General features: G+C 32.9%; 1 pseudogene; it reads left to right on the forward strand.

Moving 5' to 3' along the window:
• The first annotated feature begins 5110 nt into the window (after positions 1-5110).
• Positions 5111-22604, forward strand: LOC120188440 (annotated as a pseudogene).
• The last annotated feature ends 238 nt before the right edge of the window (positions 22605-22842 follow it).

The following is a 22842-nucleotide window of genomic DNA, read 5'->3' on the forward strand; positions in this document are numbered from 1 at the left end:
GCTTATTTTATTCCTTAAGGTCAATTGAGCCGAAAAAAAGTTCTACAAAAACAATAAACATACCAAGTTAGATATACCAAAAACTACACTGTAAAGATATACCAAAAACAATAATAAACATAAAGAGTAGTAGTAGTTTATTCTTCAAACTTAAATTTGTAACACTGTGAATTTCGTATTTGTCTTTGTTTTTTGGTTGAAGTAATGCAATTCATTCAAGTTTCAATTTGCAGAAGAAGAATAGTTTCTGAAACTTAAAATCGCAACACGAAAATGAAAATCGCAACACGAAAATGACTACCGCAACGCGAATTTGACTATCACAACGAGATAATCGTAACGCCAAATGAAAATCACAACGCGAAACTAAAATCGCGTTGCGATTTTATCGTTGCGATCCTCGGTTTCAAATAGTCATTGTCTAAAATTGAAACTTGAATGAATTGCATTACTTCAACCAAAAGACAAAACAAAGACAAATACTAACTTTACAGGGTTAAAGACTAAACATTTTAGTAGTATTGGCAGCAATCGAATGAATTTAATAAGCAATCTAAGTGAAATGGTTAATCTATTATTGAAATTACCAGTAAACTTACATCAATTTCAATATGAAAAACCTAATAATAATGCAAAAATTTCAAAATAAAAATAATTAAAAAAACTAACCATCGGTGGTTGATTTGGTTGATTTTCCATTTCTGATCGTGAATGATTGTGAGGGTGGCTCTGAAAGATGGAGATAGACGGATTTCGTCGGAGATGGGGACGGATGTCGCCGTAGAGAGTGAGAGATGGAGATGGGACTGAGTTGTGATTTAGGGTTTTAGGTTAAGAGTTACGATTACGGGATATATTAATATTCATGTTTGGAATTTGAAAATAAAATACGCGTTGCGATACTAATGGCGCTTTGAAAATCGCATTGCGATTTTGTATTATCGCAACGCGATAGTCAGAATCGCGTTGCGATTATGTATTATCGCGTTGCGATTTACATATTCGCATTGCGATAGTCAAAATCGCGTTGCGAATCTGGAAACTGATTTGTGATACTGGAGATCGCGTTGCGATTTAGAGATTGTATTGCGATTTTGTTGGTCATTTTGGCAAATCGAAAAAAATTGGTCAAAATCGTATATTATAAGGAATTTTCGATCACTGAGGTTATTTTCTCTAAAAAAAAACAATGTTGTCGACTAGGTCTTTCTCCACTAATTTTTAGTATTATTTCCATAAAAAAAGTTTTATTATTATTATTTGATGTGTCTTAATTTTATTATTTAATATTTGATACTTTTTATTATTATTTGAAATTTAATAAATTTTTAAATGTGGTTCCAAATTTGTTTTCAAGTATATACGTGTTACTATAGTTTCTTAAAATATCAAAGATTGAAAAAGATAAATAACAATTGATTTGTAAATGAGGTACAAGTATTCATAAACGTCAGTACTGGTTAGATATTATTTATTGAATTGAACTGTGATACAAAAGCTACATAAGTTTGATTCTATTTTTTATTTAAAATAATTTTAAATTTAATTTTAAGAAATAAAAATTCAAGTTGTGATATTTAAGGATATATGAACCATTATTACTTTGTTTCAATTTTTGTAATATAAATTTTATATATCTTTAAAATATTCAATTTTATTGTTAAATTTTTAACAATAAAAATATTTAATTGCTTTATATTCATTTTGAATTCCAATGTCTTATTATTTTAAATTATTTATTATTAAACATATTTTTTATATAATTAATATCACTTTCCAATTCCAACGGTGTTGATAAAGAGACTTTATTACAGCATTCAATGTCAAAAGTAGACTTTGCGTTTGTTTAGATTTAGGGAAAAAAAGTTTTGTTTTTGTTTTTTCAATTTTCAATATATATTTTAAAAAAAGTTTGATTAGGAAAATGTCTTATTGATTATTTTTTAAGTGAAAAATATAATTTTAAAAAATTAACTCATTATAAGTAACATAATTTTCATAGTTTTTGGATTAAAAGTTAACTTAATTAAGCAAAATATAATCACATATACTATTATTTTTTTTCAATTTATTCCTTTAGCATATTTATTTACTTCTTTGTCTAATTATTATTCATAACAATTTATTATTATCATCATTGTTACTAATATTGTTTTTTTTCTTATTTTTAAAATAACATGCATTTAAAAAAAACCGGTCTTTATCATTTTTAAAACTTAAGGACTTCACTACAACAAAATAGATTTTTAGCAGCGTTTTTTTAGTTTAATAGCGGCATTTTTAAGCGCCGCTAAAAACCCTCACGTAGCTAACATAAGCATCACAAGAAGTACCGCTAAATCAAGCGCTGCAACAGTTAGCGGCGTTTGTGAACATAAAACACCACTATATATCACAACATACCAAACGTTGCTAATAATTTTGATATATTGCGGCGTTTATTGCCAAACACTGCTATATGTTGTGATATTCAATGGCTTTTTTTTACCACAAACGCAGCTATTAACTATATATATAGTGGCATTTTTCTTCACAAACACCACAAATGTATACGCCATTAGTGGCGTTTTCATTTAGAAACGTCGTAAAAAAGCGTGAATTGTCACATATCAATATTAATTTAGTTGGAAAAACATTTTAAATGGCAATAGATATCATTATACATCATATTTTATTTAAAAAGAAATATTATTATTACAAAATAAGTATTCTATAAAACTATTGTATCTGTTACAATTATTGGTTCACTGTATAAGGGATTACATGTGATTTTTTTTTCATACACTACTAAGAAATAAATGTATAATAAAAGATGGGCAGATTCTGAGTCTTAACTAATTCATCCATCCAACCACGATGAAGACTTTTTTTTAGAGCAGATCTTGTAAGGATTTAGGGCTGCTTACCGGGTGACTGCAACTGAAGTTTTGGCATATAAGAGCAACCACCTAAACAAGTAGTGAACATCAACAACAACCAACAACAGGATTATCTTCGATACAACAATTCCTGACATAATTCTGATACTGCAAGAAAACAGTCTATGAACAAATACCTAACATAATTCTTACTATTTCATTTGACATGAAACAACTACCTGCATGATGAGAGAAACATTTCCAGATCAACATACTCAATAGGCAGAAATAAACACAATCAACTTTTCATTTGTTAGTTTCTCCAGGGACAAGGCCAGCTTCATTGTTGAAACAAAGAACCAAACACAATCAGCTTCAATTGCATATGACATGCTAACTACTAAAGTATACTTTTACTACTTTTGGATGATAAGACATTATCATGCAATCTGATTCAACGTTAAGAATGATAATGGGATGACCACATAACAAATTTCAAAATGCTCCGGGGAGTTAGCAAGTAAATGTTCAAGAAATATCTCTTACTTGGTTAGATTGCTAATATAAAACTATGAACACACCAACCATATAAATTTACATGATCCTAACAAATCAGAGAGATGGATGTAAATTCAGACAAATAAATGATTAAATAAAGAAAAAATAACTTCAGTGACCGAAAATGCCTTATAATATACGATTTTAACCAACTTTTTTTGGATTTGCGAAAATAACCAACAAATTCGCAACGCGAACTCCAGTTTCACAACATAGTTTCCAAAATCGCAACGCGATTCTCCAAAATCGTAACGCGGTTTTCAAATTCGCAACACGGTTCTCCAAAATCGCAACGCGGTTCTCCAAAATCGCAACGCGTTTTGCGAATTTGACTTCTGTGTTGCGAATTTGGAAAATCGCAATGCGATTTATATATTCACGTTGCGAATTTGGAAACTGATTTGCGAAATTGGAGTTCGCGTTGCGAATTTGTTGGTCATTTTCGCAAATCCAAAAAAAGTTGGTTAAAATCGTATATTATAAGACATTTTCGGTCACTGAAGTTATTTTCTCTTAAATAAATATGAAATTTCATATCATGTCTTACCTTCACAATATTATCCGCATATTTCATTACCGTTGATACAACAATTCCACTGCAAATGGAACAAATACATGAGCAGGTTTCATGAAAGCAAAACAGGGGAACTAAAAGGTCCTTACTTAAACAGAGATTCGTATAAGCATTGGTTGCAAAACTATAAATGGAGTCAGCAACTAACGCATAAAGGCAAGCAAAGAAACTACCATTTGAGTTTCACTCCTCCAATCTCCATGAAATCTAAGCACACCAAATATAACGAAAACAATATATATTATCCAGGGAAGCTTTGTATTTCAGGTTTAGAATAACATAATAAAGATTTAGCTGTGCAAAACAGACAACAAAAAATAAGAGAGAAGTATTTGACACAAATAACATCATTTTTCTTTCAGGCAGAGTCATCTTTAATCAAGTTTATCCAATTCCCCCATTCTCTATATTATAGCCTGCAATATGCAATAAGACTAACCTCAGTGCAGGTTTCCAAGCCATCAAATATTTGCATTGCCTCTATATAACAAGAAATTATCAATATATTCAAGCCGTTGGTAAAAGACCATTTTGGTAATGACATGCAAAAATACCATAATATGAGATAATATTTTATACCAAAAGAAGAAATTATCAATATTTTATACCCTAAACCTTAGTCTAAGTCTTGCCCTACCTTTGTATTACTTTAATTTTATGGTTAACTTCTCGTCTTCTCTTGGGGTCTCTTATCTAAAACCATGATTTAAAAGGTACTCTTCCACAGCTTACTAAAAAATTCCAATAGTAAAAAAATGAAATATTAGGTATTCACCAAAAACAACAGAAAGTTAATAGAACATATTTAAAACTAAGAATTTGATGCTATTGCACATGCTTCTCCAGTTTAATGGATATGATGATGTTATTTTCAGAAAAGAAAAAAACCCCTAAGAGTATGAGATTATACCAACCTCTACGAAATTAGTAAATTTGGGGTCCATGTTAACCATCAATTGATGAACATGTAAACGTATAATAAAAATTATTCAACAACTCTAGCTAAAAAAGTCACCCAAATTCTAAAACCGTAGGGGTAGAAAGAATGGGTTTCCAAATAATCGATAAAAATAAAAATTGTAATACCTCGTATACCCTAACAATTTCAACATAAAGAAAAATGTTACAAGGAATTGGTTTAGCTTGGAGACCGAGGAGGAGGCTAACTTGCATGAGACGAGTAGATGAGTCAGAATCACAACCAGAATCTTCTAGTTGGACTTGGAACTTCTCAAACTATTTCTCCAAGGAAGGAGAGGTTAGGGGCGAGTCGAAATCACCTTCGGCCATGGAAGTTGAACAAAAAACAATGTTGAGAGGGGAACAAGAAGGAAGGCTTCTGGAAACGCCCGAGGGAAGCGAAGAATTGAAGCGAGGGAAACGTAGAGAAGGAGGCGAGCAAAAAGAGGAAATGAAGGGTAGAAAGCGAAGAATTGACGGGTTAGGTTTTAAAGGATAGAGAGAGCAAAGTTGTTTATTAACCTACTGGGGGAATATTTGCGGCGTTTGTTCTTAAAAAGCCACTAAATACTTTAAAATTGCGGCGTTTATCAACTAAACGCCACTAAAATATGTTTTTAGCAGCATTTTATAAAAACACCACTATATATCAGTCTATTGCGGCGCTTTCCCTCAAACGCTATGAATTTTTTTATTTTGTGGCGTTTCTTCTAAAAATGACACGAGAGGTATAAAATTACCGGCGTTTGTTAAAAAAACACCATTAAAAATGTCGCTACCCATTTTGCTGTAGTGTATTACGGCGTTTGTAAAAAACACCACTAAAGTATAACTCTGTCGCGACATTTGTTAAAAAAATGCCACTATGAATGAACACTGTTGCGACATTTGTTGAAAAAATTCCACTATAAACGAACCCTATTGCAACCTTTGTATAAAAACACCGCTAAAGTAGAACTCTGTCACTGCGTTTATTAAAAAATGCCACTATGAATCAACCCTATTGTGGCATTTATTTAAAACACCCCTAAAGTACTACTCTGTCACGACGTTTATTTAAAAAAGGCCACTATAAACGAATCTTATTACGACGTTTGTACATAAACGCCGCTAAAGTACTACTTTATCGTGATGTTTTTTAACAAACGCCCCTCAAGTTACCATTTTGTGGCGTTTGGATTGTAAACGCCATTATATGTTTAAAGTTAATGGCGTTTACTCTCAAAACGCCGCTAAAAATACTGCTACATAACAATTTTGTTGTAGTGCTTGGTTTTCTTTTAAGTTGATTAATGAGACAAGTTCCATTTTTGTTAATTATCATAAATGAGAGAATGTCTTTTTTTAAAATTAAGACAATATTGTTGTATTACGATAATTAACAAGATAATCTCTTAATTAACGAGAATATTTTTTTAAAAAAATCAAGTAAATACTCTTAAAAAATCGAGAGAACATATAATTTTAACAAGGTACCGATTTTTAGACTTCGTGGGGGTGCTTTAAATTTCTGATAAAGGATGTGACAACGAATAATGATGATGATGATTGATAGATAGTTATCATATGAACCCTCCTAGCCGCAATTAACTAGGCAAACTCGATAATCGGCTCTAACCAGCCCTTATAATCGCAATTAGAAGGCAAACCGAAGAGTGAGGATCTCTCTCACAGAGAACTTGAAAGAACTTAATGAAAATAATGCTTCGAAGGCACAAGGCAATCAAAACTTGTGAAACAAACTCTCATTGTATTATTAATCAAAGAAATATGCCTTTTCAAAGTTGAATGAAGCCTCTTTTATATAGGTGAGTAGTCATTGTTGTAACATGACTAATGAATAAAGATAATATTTTGATTCTATCCTAATTCCTAATAAAATAATAATAAACTAAGAATAATGTTTTAATTTAATCTTAATTCATAATAAAACAATAAATCTAATATTAAAAGATAATGAATCATCCTATATTAAATTATATTACAAATAATTAATAAAAATATTGAAAATTCATAATATTTATGAAATATTGTATTAATCTCGTATAGGAATTTCTGCTTGCGTTGTCTTCAATAAAATGACGTATCTTGAGTTCCTGATATCAGATTGATGCTATTAAAAAACTTTTGGAAATCTAAGATATAGCCGGTCATATATCTAGAATAAATATTGACCGAATAAGATCAGGAACCCATTCAAAAAGTAGTCGCAAGTCTGTTGTTCTGTTATTATTCTTTTCCAAGGCTTGTTCATGTAGATCAATTGGAAGTGCTAATCTATCTTCCTTTAATGTGAGCCTTGTGATGCATGTATCATTCTCATTCTCTTCAAATAGATTCAAACATGAATCCAGTATATGTACTTTAAATCTTCAGGACTTTGTTCTTCTAATAGGTTCGAGTAGAATCATTAGTCCAAAGACGAAGGCTTTGTCATTATGGCTTTTGGTGCATGTATCATTCCCCCTCTCCTCAAAAGGATTCGTCCACGAATATTTGGACTCTTGTACATCATAACTCTTCACTGATATGGAACCATGATTAGGGTTTTCAAGTGATAATCCGTTAGGAGGGTCACCTAACACTTCTTGAAAATCCCATAAATGAGATGAAAACACACTAGGCAAATCCTTGTTAATTTTAGAAATCGAAAGAGTTGATTCCCTAAAGGGAACAAGGATGCAAGGTTGTTGAAGAAGATTCTCTCTTAATTCTTTCGTGCTCACACATAGATTTTGAGTAACTATTTTCTTCTCACAATTAGGTTCACTCACCACCCATGGTTAATGATTTTTTTGCTTTTATGACTAATGACCTCTTTTTCTTTTGCCTCTTTCTCATAATTTTTTTTGCTTTCCCTACCTCGTCACAAATTCTCATTTGATCTTTCAGGATTTCTTTTGGTGGCATTAGGTTTTGTGGAACCTTTTTTGGTTGAATGTTGGCATTGTTATTTTCTTGTTGTCGCATTCCGTGCAGATCATCAATTTCAGTTGTTTGTGCAACCATTTGTTGTTTAATGGACTTAAGCACATTTTTATTTCGTTTAATAGCATCTATGAGGTCTTGAAATGTCTTAGTAACGTCGTCGTCTGTTACCATCTTGAAAACGATAAATCTTTGCGAACTAGCTTCGTTGGGATACCTTGGCGGTTTTGTATACAAGAACAAGCAAGATTGTTTGATTCTTTCCAAGAATCGACCTAAATCTGATACCAATTGATAAAGGATGTGGTAATGAATGATGATGATTGATAAATAATTTTCCTACGAACCCTCCTAGCCGCAATTGATTAGGCAAAATTGATAATCGGCTCTAACTAGCCCTCCTAATCGCAATGAGAAGGAAAACCGGAGTGCGAAGATCTCTCTCACAAAGAGCTCGAAAGAAATTAATGAAAAGAATGCTTCGAAGGCACAAGGCAATCAACACTCGTAAAAACGAACTATCGTTGTATTATTAATCAAAGAAATCTGCCTTTTCAAAGTTGAATGAAGCCTCTTTTATATATGTGAGAAGTCCTTGTTGTAACATGACTAATGGATAAAGATAATGTTTCGATTCTATCCTAATTTCTAATAAAATAATAATAAACTAAAAATAACGTTTTAATTCAATCTTAATTCCTAATAAATAATAAATCTAATCCTAAAAGATAATGCATCATCCTATATTAAATTATATTACAAATAATTAATAAAAATATTGAAAATTCGTAATATTTATGAAATATAGTATTAATCTCATATAGGAATTTTTGCATGCGATGTCTTCAATAAAATAGACGTATCTTGAGTTCCCAATATCGGATTGATGCGATTGAAAAACCGTTGAAAATCTAAGAGACAACCAGTCATATCGCTAGAATAAATGTTGACCAAATAAGATCAGGATCTCATTCGAAAAGTAGTTGAAAGTCTTCTGTTGTGTTATTGTTATTTTCCTAGGATTGTTCGTATAGATCAATTGGAAGTACTCTAAAAAAATTTTAGTTAGTCAATGTTGATAGTTAGTCAACTGAGAGTAAATGTTGATAGTTAGTCAACTAATAATTTTTTTAATCTAAAACTGGTTATTTTGAATAAAAATTGAAGTGTTGGAGGCTAAAATACTCTAAAAAAAAGAATATGAGTCAAAGTGATTATTTATGCATACATTAGGGGACTAATTTAGTCATTATGCCAAATATTTAATACTATATAAATGTGGGAACCAAACCCAAAGAACCTCAAGTCAAGCAATATTTGTCGGTTTTGTTGTTTTGTAGATATTGGCTTTCAGAATAGAGGTGGAGTGAAGCTCAACATAGAAATATGGTGAAAGAAGTGAAGGTAGAAGAAGGTGAGTATTCAGAGCCAGTGAGTCCAACAGGACAGTATCTGAACAGCTCAGTGCTTTCCCTTTCCGTTCTTGGTGTTTTGGACACCGAAATCCCTATCAATGATTCCCCAACCTTCACTTTGCTCAAAGATGTCTTCCTTCCCATTAATCATCGCTTCTCCTCCCTCATGGTAAATACTACATATTATATATATTCCGCTTTATTTTTTCTCTTCTCAATCTGTTTTATTATTTGATCCTATGTCTCAGGCGGATCTTCTTAGAGAACAAGTGCATCTATTATTTTAGAAAAATTGTAAAAATTAGTTTAATGTATTAACAGAGGAGAAGAAAAGAGAAATTAACATACATAATATTTTAAAAATATATAATTAGATTTTTTTAGGGTTAAGGTCCCATCTTTTAGGTGGCAAACGGCAGGTAGGGGCATGTTTGAATCGGATTGTTTTGGGGAATTGAATTATTTTGAACTCAAATTATTTTTGGTTTTAGATTAATTCAAGCACAAAATTTGACTCATTTTGAGTTTCAAGTATCTCGAGCTTAATTTATTTAAGATTAGTTGGTGTTCACTGCAGTCAATTTAAATACCCTTCGATTCATAGGTAAGAAATATGTTTTATTATACTATACAAATACCACTGCAAACGAATTGTCATGACGGTCAAAATGATCACTGTATAAGAATCTTATTTTAATATTATTGGTTTTTATTAATAATTTTTTATAATTTATCTAAATATATAATTAGTTTCAATTATAATCTAACATAAATATTATTATCGTCAACTGTATAACATTACATAGTTTGGTCTAATGGTCAAGTGTTGAGCGTTTTCGAGTTTCAAAGTTAAATTTTCCCCAAACTCATCTATGTTTTCCTTAATAATTAGTTTCAACTATAGTTTAGTCATTTATATTTTTTTTATTAATTAGTTTTAACCATAATTTAGCCTGAATATTTTTTTTTCAACTATATAACAATTACATAACTTGACCTGATGATTAAGTCTCTGCCTTATCCTAAGTCACGTGTTTGATCCCTTCCAAACCCATCTATATATTTTTTTTAATTTTCATTAATAAGCTGACGATACATGTTGCTATTTTACTGGAGAATTTAATTTTTAAATTTTTAAATTAAGAGCAAATTAATAAAATGTATATGCTTTGAGGACTAAAATTGTTATTATACTGAGTCACACATACCTTCTTCGTTAATTTTTTAATTGATGATATTCAAAATAAAAAATATAACATTAACTGTCAAATATATAGAAAAACAGTTTAATGATCAAAATAGAAAAGAGATAATAGTTTGATAACCAATATAAGCTACTTGGATAATTAGTAATAACTTTATTATATAATATATATAATAGATATAAATGTCCATGGTCAGCTAGGGTCTATTTTTTTTTATTATCTCAACCTACCAAGAATTTATACCTCTACTTAACCCGACTTTGAGGAGTCCCACCTGCCTCAAAATTCAACTCAAAATTTAAGGGTGAAAATTTACCTAGACTCTTCTCGATTTGACATCAACCTTCAAACCCCAAATTCATTAAACCAAAAGTAAAATTAAAAAATGTAAAAAAAAACCCTAAAAAGAGTTAGAAAAAGGAAATATACAAAAAAAAAAAAGGAGAGAGAAAAGATATTCATTCTTTTGGCATTGTACTTTTGGAAGACTGATGATTGTTTTCAACGATCTCAATAGTTAATACACTCTTCTTAGTGAAGGAAACGATATAGCTTTATTTTGATCTAATTTGACGGTGGAGGAAGGAAATCGAAAACAAAGGAGACGAATGATTTAGCCTAAATTCGTGGACATCAAGATATTTTTCAGTGAAACGAACACCAGATTCTGATTATCCCTGTTCTATATTTCGACCCACCCTAACTCAAACCTAGTTTTTAAAGCAAAAATATGGCCCTACAAGAGTGGAACTTATCAAGTCTGGATCTTATGCCGATCCCTAATAATGACTTGTACGATTTATAAAGAAAAGGGAAAAATGAAAAAGCCTTAAAAGTGAATTTTGTACCCTTATAGGCTCGGACATTTAAAAATATACTTTTTGAGATGTCGTAACCATCTTTCTGTTAGGTCCCGAATTGGGCTTCGACTTGAAATAATTGGGTTGGGAGTCGCCACCGACCACTTTAAAACGAATTTAGGTGGGTCGGACACCATCTTACCTGATCTGTGTTTTTACCAGAAATGTGTCGGGTTCGGGAGTCGGTTACAGTTAAGGAAGGATTATCACCCTTGAACCGCTCTTTCGGTATCAATTAATTTGCCGGTTGTCTTAAATTAAGAAAATTATAATTTAAAATTAAAAGGTAAAAATACGATCACAATTACTTACCTTAGATAGTTTTAAACGTGTGACCTTAAGAAGGTCAAAAAACCATGTTAGATAAAAAGGTAAGAAATAAATAAATAAATTAAAATAAAATGAAGAAAAAACAAATTAAATAAAAGATAAGATAAAGAAAGCAAAGATAAAATAGTAAGTAAAATAAATATAAAAAAATAAAGAAAAAGAAGAAAAAATATAAATAAAACAAATAAATAAAATAATAATAAAAAAGTAAAAATAATATATATATATATATATATAAAAAAGTAAAAAAATAATATATATATATATAATAAAAAATAAAAAATAAATATATATATAAATTAATATGATAATAAAAAATATATATATATATATATATATATATATATATATATATATCTAAAAAAAAAAAATATATACTAAAGTAAAAAAGAGAATGCATAAAATGTAAAAAAATATTACATGAAAAAAAAAGAAAAGGAAAATAACAAAACAATTAAATAAAATGAGTAACAAGGGAAATGTGCGTATAAATAAAGTTAAATAAATAAAATAATAATAATTAAAACGTAAATGTAAGAGACCGAATCAAAAGTAAAAAAGATGTTACCTTTTATTTCATTTTCGAATCGTTTACAATAGCTTTGCCTTTGTATTTTCCGTGCTTTCCTCTGTATTTTGTATGTAAATCGTGTGTTACAAATGAGGAGGATTACATGTATTTATAGTGAAAAAACTAACTATTTTTAGAATCCTATTAACAATAGAATCCTAATGCAACTAGACTCATTGCTTGGTTGTTGCTCGTTTGTTGGTGTGGTTGTTGCTTTAAAAGATATGGTGGTGGAAGAGTCCTCCTAGGAGAGAAACTCTTGCTAGTTCTATCTTTTAAGAAAATGAGTGTCTACAGCTGCCCCTCTTTGTCCTTTTTCGTGGAACAAAAAATAGGGCAAAGATAAAAAGACACAAATTTTTGTTTAGTGGAGCTGAAGAATAACTCCTTGTCGAATTGAATTACGGATGGCTCCTCCGTCGCGAAGTCGAGTCCATCTTGAAATGATTTGAATCAGAATGTGGCTTCTCGTTGTAGTCCACTTTGGTCTTCTTCTCGGTTTAAAGACCTTGGCTAAAAATTCGACTGGAAAGTAATCTTTTAACTCCACAATGTGGTTGATATGCCCTCGAGCTGAATGAAACCAAACTCGAAAAATCTTCGCTGATAGATAGCTTTTCTCGACTTAAGCTATGCTGACGGAAAAATGGCTTCTTGCTACTAAGGCACGGCTAACCCAGACCTTCTTCTCGGCTTGAAAAACCTCGATTACAGCCAGACAATAGTGTGATTGAGGTGTTATCGAGCTGAATGGAATCGAACTCGACAATTTTATTGGCAAATAACCTTTCTTGCCTTGAGTTATGCTGTAAATGATGTGCCTTAGAGCTAAGCATAGTCGAACTCGAAGGTCTTTTGGTGACAGATAACCCTTCTAGCCTTGAGTTATGATGTAAATGATGTTCCCTCGAAGCTGAGTGTAATCGAACTCGAGGGTTTGGTGTTTCAAGAGAAACATTTTCAAAGGTTTTTTGTGTGTGTGTGTTTCAAGAGAAACAATTTCGAGGGTTTTTTTTTGTGTTTTAAGAGAAACTGTCTCAAGAGGTACAAAATTTGTTTCAAAAGAAACTGTCTCAAGAGAGACAAAACTTAGTTCTAAAAGAAACTGTCTCAAGGGAGACGAAATATTTTTCAAGGAAAATATATTCAAAGATTTTGTTTCAAGGGAAACTGTCTCAAGAGAGACAAAATTTGTTTCAAGGGAAACTGTCTCAAAACTCGTTTTAAGGGGAACTGATTTAAATATTTTGTGTTTCAAGGGAAACGTTTTCAAGGTTTATGTTTCAAGAGAAACTATCTCAAGGGAGACAAATTTTGTTTCAAGGGAAACTATCTCAAGAGAGACAAAATTAATTTCAAAGGAAATGTTTTCAATGTTTATGTTTCAAGAGAAACTGTCTCAAGGGAGACAAATTTTGTTTCAAGGGAAACTATCCCAAGCGAGATAAAATTTATTTCAAGGGAAATGTTTTCAATGTTTATGTTTCAAGGGAGACAAAATTTTGTTTCAAGGGAAACTATCTCAATCGAGATAAAATTCATTTCAAGGGAAATGTTTTCAATGTTTATGTTTCAAGAGAAACTGTCTCAAGGGAGACAAAATTTAGTTCCAAAAGAAAATGTCTCAAGGGAGACGAAATTAGTTTCAATGAAAATAGATTCAAATATTTTGTTTCAAGGGAAACTTGAAAATTGTCTCAAGAGAGACAATGGTGAGCACGATTCCCTTCGTCGTGAAGTTGAAACCGTGGATGACCCCTTCGTTGTGAAGTTGAGCCTTGGAATTGGATATCCTTCGTCGTGAAGTTGAAATCCAAGTAAGTTGTATTGTTCTGAGTCCAATATCCTCCGCCGTGAAGTTAAAATTGGCTCTGGAACTAAGAAATTATTTGTTGACAGCCAGTCGCCCCTTCGCTGTGAAGTTGAGCTTGTGCTGTCTCGAGTCCAATATCCTTCGATGTGAAGTTGAAATTGGCTCCGAAATTGGGAAATTGTTTGTTGACAACCAGCTGTCCCTTCGTTGTGAAGTTGAACTTGTGTTGTCTCAAGTCCAATATCCTTCGCTGTGAAATTGAAATTAGCTTTGAAATTGAGAAATTGTTTGTTGACAACCAGCTGTCCCTTCGTTGTGGAGTTGAACTTATGTTGTCTCGAGTGGCACGATATCCTCCGTCGTGGAGTTGAAATCGCAGGTGGCCCTTTCGTCGTGAAGTTGAGCCTTGACTTGGATATCCTTCGTTGTGAAGTTGAAATCCAAGTATTGTATGTTACGGGTGGACACGATTCCCTTCGCCGTGAAGTTGAAACCATGGATGACCCCTTTATTGTGAAGTTTGGCTTCGAGCTAGATATCTTTCGTCGTGAAGTTGAAATCTACTCTCGAGTGAATTGTGTCGCTTTGAGTTCAATATCCTTCGCCGTGAAGTTGAAATTGACTCTGACTGAAACCGGAAAGTTGTTTTGTTGTCAGACAATCACCCCTTCGCTGTGAGGTAGAGCAACCACCATGTGCTTTTGAATCGAGCATCCTTCATCTTGAAGTTGAAACTTGACTCTAAAAGCTGCAAAAACTTATGTATACAAAAAATGATAAATACGATGCTCTTAAGTGTGTCTAAGATGCATATAACATGAATTAGTTATGTTTCATCCCCTGGATGGAGTCTCGTGCTTTGTTTGCTTGTTCCTGCATATGGAGGAAATACCTTCAAAAGGTCTGATAATTTGTATCAGGATGTTGAGTTCCCAAAGATGCCCCAATATTCGATGTTGAATCTAAAAAAATGCCCAGCATTTGATGTTAAATCTAAAAAAATGCCCCAACATTTGATGTTAAATCTTCAAAGATGTCCTCATTGTTCCTGATTTTTTGCTTCAACATTGATTCTAAGCATGAGTTTTGTGTTTGAGAGCCACATGTCATTTACCAAGACCCACTCTAGAGAGATTGTCTTGTTTTAAAAAAATGTTTTTCTTTATTTTTTATTTTCAAAGTTTTAAAAATATCAAAAAAGAGTTTCGAAAAATGTTTAACCAAAAGTTTTGAAAATATTGCCCCTTTCACGGTTTTACAATTGATACAAATCATAAAACTAGAGTTCATTGGATATCAAAGAATTAATTACATTGTTAATCCTTCAATAAATTATAATCGTTTGACACGTGCCAATATCAAATCTATTTTTGGGAAATGGTTAAGTAAAGAAAGGATAAAAATGTCTCAGGTTATTATGTTTGGTCAAAGGTTTGACATTTTTGTTTATTTGATGCTCAAAGGTTTGATGGGGTATCTTGCATGCTCCTCTATTGGAAGTGTTCTCTGATTCCCAGCTTTCATGGTCAAGCTCGGATTGTGCGATGCCTTATCAAGGAATTCGTGCGATCGTCTCAGCTGCCCAATTTTTGTATTCGAATCCTCCTTTGGTCTCAAGACGTCATTTGTAATTTATGTCTTGAACCCCCTTTTATTATTTTTCTCTATCATGCATTAATTACACTATTTTTTGCAAACAAAGATTAATCCTGATGGGCGGGATGAAATCTGAAGATAATCTCTTCTGTTTAGAAATCCATGTATGATTAGAATGGACTTTTAAGGAACGTAACGTAGGTCATGGTTAATGGTTATGAAAGAAAGGGATAAAAGGCCCAAACAAGTGTTTAAGGGTGATTGAACCAAGGATCAATTCATTCTGATGTCTTCGATCATATCTTGCTTAATTTGAATCTGCTCGTATGTGTCTCTCTCTTGATGCTCCATGATCTTCGAGTGGACTGATTCAGTAATTCATAAATGATTGTGCTTGATCAATCTCATTTGATGCTCTATGATCTTTAAGTGAAGTGGTTCAGTGATTCGGAAATGATTGTTCTTGATCAATTTCATAGTTTGAATCTCGATGCGTCATTTGAATCGAGAGAATCTTTGCAATGCATATTGTCTTATTTTTTCTTCAATTTTCCTTTGTTTTTTTCTCTTTTTATTTTCTCTTTGCTTTTTTCTCTTTTTGCTTTGATTAAATCTTTGCACTTGGCATTTGATTCACTTTTCAGTATCTCATCTGAATCAATGTCTTCACTCATGCGAGCAGAGTTTCTCCACCTTGCCCCCCAGTATGGAAGGTGATCCTTGGTTAGGGTTGAATCAGAAGAAAAATACTATAGGCTCAAAAGGGGACACAAGGGATATATATTTTCTCCTGTTGTAAAGGGGTAAAGAAAGAAAGCCATTCATCATTTCATACATGGAAGTTTTCACAGATGAGGTATTCCCAGGGGGATAGATTTTCTGGATTAATTTTATTCACATGAAAACAGTGTAATTAATGCATGATAGAATTATTTCGAGTAAATTCTCCTTTCTGCTTCTTGCCCCCAACATGTCTCAATGTTCAGGCTCCCTGCGAGATGCCCCAAGTTGTGTCTTAGAAGAATGCTCATGTTCAAATGAACAACTCAATGCCTTGGGTTTTAATGGTATAAAAATATCAATTTTGAGTCTAAAAAGACAATGGTGTAACTTTATTGACTCAAAGAAAGGTATGGGTGTATTAAAAAGATAAAGACATTGTTAAAAAATTTCAAAGGGAGGTAATGTCAAAATTTGGTCTTTTTGGTAATGACCATGAGTTATTTTGGGTAAAGAATCAAGGTATTTTATTTTGGGGTTTGAGACAGGATAAGAAAGGTCTAATCTTGTCGTATGTCAAAAATCTATAATTCTTGAAGAATTAAAAGAATCCTTAATTCATTTAATATTCGAAGAACTAAAGATTAAAATTTGTTCAATTGCTCCACCTTAGAAAGTTGCATAAATCCAATCGTTTAAAAGATTAGGCAAACATGAAAGATCAAAGACGTGTTCAAACAAAACAATCCTCTAAGTAAAAATGATATATGCAATGTCCCCTTCTTCGACTGTCCATGCCCCTGAATCCATCAGGTTTTGGATCTCGCGCTTCAGCGCCTTATAGTTCTATGTGGCAACTGCAAACAACTTCAACATCGTAGCCCTTAGGATATGTAGACTCTTTTCTCAGATCATCCTGGCAGGCTTAGTCGTACAATCAGCTAATCGGACTCATTCGTTGTGATTTCAGTTTTTTTCTTTTGATGTTATAATCTTGCTTCCATGTGGTGTCATGTGGTTAAAACCACTTCATCGAATTTTCCATGAAGAAATTTCATGTTTATGAAAATGCTTAAAAAATGAAATGTAGATGCAAAATGCATGAAATGTTCGAGGCATTGATCCAAAAACATGTCTGTTATTATAAATAATCTTTATTGGGACAAAAGTGTTTTATCTTTTAAGAGACAATAAACATATTTAAAGGTACATCCAGACTAAATCCTCTAGACCCTGAAACAAGTTAACTAGTCTTCTGCCTTCGTCTGTCACTGGTCGAATACCCTGCCGAACCGCTCCGACTTCTCTAGCTAAATTGTGCAAGTGACGAGCTATTTTTTGTACTTGTTCCCAGAAGTATCGAATGACTGCATCTCTGGCTTTCATCCTTTGCTGAACCTGTTCTATAACGGAAACATCATTGAAATCCTCCATCAAAGGGATTATCTGAAGTTCATTGAATTTTTCGACAACGGCTTCCAATGCAGCTATCGTTTTGTCATCTTGTTCTTGTTGTCTTTGAAGGGACTCTCGAGGTCAGTAACATTTTTCTCGTCTTGCCCCTGCCACCTTTGTCAACCCATTTTTGAAAAGTTGACTTTTGATCTATTTGATTGTGGGCACCATGTCTTCTTGATTGAATGTGACACATAGTTGTCTTCCAGATTATCCTCAATTTCTTTCTGAGTCTTTTCTGACCATAGCCGGACCCCTGCATTTTTCACCTCTTGTATTACAACCCCTTTGTCCATTAATGCAGATCATTCATGTTTTAACAAACACGTTTTTGGTGGATCAACACCTCTTTTAAATGATGCATATGATGAAAACAAAATAAAAGAGAACAAAAGTAAAATAGAGTTAGTGAGGTAAATCAAAACAATAATAAAAACGAAAAATCCTACCCCACATGCTTTAATTCCTACCCGGACATGATCTCTATCCCGCGTGCTAATTCCACACAAATCCTAACTGCATATTTGTCTAGTTCGCATGCTTTGAACAGAAAGTAAAGCATGAAACAAAATAACCTAGGGTTTGGAATGAGATTTTGGGGTGAGCTCTAATTCTCCATAGCCTCCCGATTTAGGTTCTAAAAAACGGTACCCGAGTTCTCCTTGCCGGTGCCCCCTTGGGCTTACCAGACCCTTAGTCCTAAGCCCATTACAAGCTTATGTGGACTAAGTTAAACTCGAGAGGAAACATTCCCTTATGCCCTTTCGGAGAATAAATTTACACGAAGACATAAGGTATATGAATCCCGAAGGTTACTTGCTAGGCCCATACGGTGAATAAATTCACACGAAGACGTCACTTTCACCCCTACTTAAAAGGGTTCGGAGCTCGGGTATAGAGTCAGAGATGGAAACTTTTTCAAAAATCTAAAATCATTGAAAAAATGTCAGTACAACTATTTACTTGAAAAAATAATCAAAGATAAATAATTGGAATCGAATAAATAAATTAAAATTTAAACTTGTAATTTTTGCTAAAAAAAAGACAACCGAAAATTAATTTCGGCCTGACTCACTTACCTGTCCCCAGCAGAGTCGCCAAGCCGTCGTAACCGTCTTTCGGTTGGGCCCCAAATTGGGCTTCGACTTGAAATAATTGGGTTGGGAGTCGCCACCGACCACTTTAAAACGAATTTAGGTGGGTCAGACACCATCTTACCTGATCTGCGTTTTTACCAGAAATGTGTCAGGTTCGGGAGTCGGTTACGGTCAAGGAAGGATTATCACCCTTGAACCGCCCTTTCGGTACCAATTAATTTGCCGGTTGTCTTAAATTAAGAAAATTGTAATTTAAAATTAAAAGGTAAAAGTACGATCACAATTACTTACCTTAGATAGTTTTAAAGGTGTGACCTTAAGAAGGTCAAAAAACCATGTTAGATAAAAAGGTAAGAAATAAATAAATGAAGAAAAAACAAATTAAATAAAAGATAAGATAAAGAAAGAAAGAAAAGATAAAATAGTAAGTAAAATAAATATAAAAAATAAAGAAAAATAAGAAAAAAATATAAATAAAACAAATAAATAAAATAATAATAAAAAAGTAAAAATAATATATATATATATATATATAATAAATAAATAAAATAAAAAATAGCAAATATATATATATATATAAATTAACAATCCACTGCCTTGATCCACTTGGCTACATCCGCCCCTACCCCCACACAGGTTTAAGTCTCTATCTACGATCAGATCCTTTCTGAACCCCCTATGACCGCTATCAAAGAGAAGCTTTTTCCTATACTATAGTTGCAAGTCTATTGTTGTGTTTTGGAATTAGGGGAAGAAAAGCTTCAACAAGTAGAAGCTTCCTGGAAAAGCTTCAAACAAAGAGGTTGGGTTGTTCACTCCGTTGAGTGTTGCCTTGTACCCTGTGTAAGAGGAGGGGTTGGATTCCTTCGCTATATTCGTATATCCTAAAAGAAAGGCTAGGTACATGTTTCAAACCAAAGACGAAGCAGGCAAGGCTTTCCTTTCTTGTAGTCGGGGAAAGAATCCCGGGGTTGATGCTGAACCAATTCTTCCATTCCAGAGCCCAGAGGAAGAGGAAATAACATTCCATGCTGCGAGGCATCGCTGATAACATTGCCTCTTGTACAGTATATATATATATATATATAATCTAAAAAAATAAAAATATATACTAAAGTAAAAAAAGAAAATGCATAAAATGTAAAAAAATATTACATGAAAAAGAAAAAAAAAAGAAAAATAACAAAACAATTAAATAAAATGAGTAACAAGGGAAATGTGCGTATAAATAAAGTTAAATAAATAAAATAATAATAATTAAAACGTAAATGTAAGAGACCGAATCAAAAGTAAAAAAGATGCTACATTTTATTTCTTTTTCGAATCGTTTACAATAGCTTTGTCTTTGTATTTTCCGTGTTTTCCTATGTATTTTATATGTAAATCGTGTGTTACAAATGGGGAGGATTACATGTATTTATAGTGAAAAAAACTAACTATTTTTAGAATCTTATTAACAATAGAATCCTAATGCAACTAGATTTCTTGCTCGGTTGTTGCACGTTTGTTGGTGTGGTTGTTGCTTTAAAAGATATGGTGGTGGAAGAGTCCTCCTAGAAGAGAAACTCTTGCTAGGTTTATCTTTTAAGAAAATGTGTGTGTACATGAGAATAATTAAAGATAATGTCTATAGTTATACATACACATTTCCGTCACCTCTAGCTTGTGTTCATGCCAACAAGTCTTTAACATTTACCAAACGTGTTTCTTATTTCGGATAAAAAATGTTTAATATTTTTCTTTGGTTTTCATTTTTCTTTATTTTAGTCTTATGTCAGCTTAATTGTGTATTACTAAAGTTTCAGGTACGTAAAAGTGCGTTCAAGTAGTCGGATTTTTCTTAGGTTTGGGTGCTATGTACATAAAATTATGTCCAAATCCAACCATATGTGTCTTTTCTGGATTTCAGTCAAAGAGAGTTATTTTAATAAATAATTGATATATTTGAATAAGAAAACCTGTAATAACTTTTTGATTTAGTAGAGAAAGTTTCATTGGGAATATTTATGTAGCTTTACTAATAAAATATCTTTTTAGTGCTACAGAAAAACCCATTACTGGTTTTCAAATAGGCTTCATTTATGAAAACCGTAAACAACTAGGTTTACATGCAGTTAGTCCTCTTTCAATGGTGCTAAGTATTGAGCTGTTCATGAGAAACAACAGGTTAATGATGAGAATGGTGTAAAGCGGTGGAAGAAGGTTGAAGTAAAGCTGGAAGATCATGTAAATGTCCCAGTCTTCCCTCCTGGATTATCTCCTGAATCTTACGACTCTCATCTAAGTGACTATCTGTCGAAGATTGCAATGGAACAACTCCCACATAACCGGCCACTGTGGAACATTCATATCATCAAGTACCCTACCAGCAATGCAGCTGGTAACATAATATTCAAGCTCCATCATTCACTGGGTGACGGCTATTCTCTCATGGGTGCTCTTCTTTCTTGTCTACAAAGAGCTGACAACCCTTCGGTTCCATTGACATTTCCTTCACGTGGTTCTGCCCCCACCACAAATCTTTCTCTCGAGAGCAACAAATGCTCACCAAAATTCCCATACTTTTACGGTTAGCTTTCAACACCGTATCAGATTTCGGGTGGAGCCTGTTGAAAAGCACTTACGTTGAAGATGATAAAAGTATGATAAGATCTGGGGATCCCGTGGTAGAGTTCAAGCCATTTGTAATTTCAACAATTACGTTTTCACTTGATCACATCAAACAAATCAAGACCAAGCTTGGAATGGTATGTTTGTGGCACTAACTAATAGCTATCTCACATACACATTAAATTTAGATCCAGTATCAGTAATATGCTTTTGTTTGTATGAACTCACTTTCTTTCTCTTTTGGGGTCACTAACAGACGATAAATGATGTGATTGTGGGAATAATTTTCCTTGGGGCTCGATCATACATGCAAGCAACAGTTGGAGAAAGCAGTAAGAAGAGTAATGAACGTTCAACAGCACTTGTGCTGCTGAATACAAGGGACATTCGAGAGTACAAGTCGGTGAAGGAGATGCTCAAACCAGGTGCTGACAAAGCATGGGGAAACCAGTTCTCGTTCTTGCATGTTTCATTACCAGAATTACGAAGTGTCGAATCCTGCAATCCGCTTGATTTTGTTCGGAAAGCACACAAGCTTATCCAGCAAAAACGAAATTCGGGAGCTGTTTTTCTTACTGGTCTCTTTCTAGAGTGTTTGAGGAAATATAGAGGGCCCGAGGTATAATCTTATAAGTTTAACTTGAATCTCAGGTTTGTTGTAAATGGCTGTACTAATAGATCCTATGTAACAGGCAGCAGCTAAATACATCCACACCACACTAAAGAACTCCAGCTTGGCAGTCACGAATCTGATTGGACCGGTGGAACAAATGGCGGTGGCCAATTATCCAATCAAAAGCTTGTATTTTATGGTGGCTGGCTCGCCTCAGGTTTGTTTGTGCTAGAGGTTTTGCTAAAACTTGTGTATTATATATAGATGAATTGATGGAGATTTTGCACTTTGCAGAGTTTAGTGACAACAATGGTGAGTTACATGGGAAAGCTGAGGGTTGCAATTGGAACCGAGAAAGACCACATAGATCCTGGAAAGTTGAAGTCATCTATCGAGAACGCCTTTCGGATAATAATGGAGGCTGCCAACGAAGTTGCTTAATTGAAATAATAAGTATTGAAACTAGTTAAGGAGTATCGAAACTCCTAAACATATTATCCTGGAAGTATATAAACTTTCTTGATGAGTTTCAAAACTTAATATGCAGTATCGAAACTCTATAACCTATTATCTTTTAAGTATCGAAACTAATAGACAAGAGTTTCGTGACCACTTCAGCAGTTATATTAAGTATCAAATTTAATTCAATCATACATTTATCAACCGCTAAGCATACCAA

This window comes from Hibiscus syriacus, unplaced genomic scaffold, assembly GCF_006381635.1.
Source record: "Hibiscus syriacus cultivar Baekdansim isolate YM2019G1 unplaced genomic scaffold, ASM638163v2 tig00116944_pilon, whole genome shotgun sequence".
NCBI lineage: Eukaryota > Viridiplantae > Streptophyta > Magnoliopsida > Malvales > Malvaceae > Hibiscus > Hibiscus syriacus.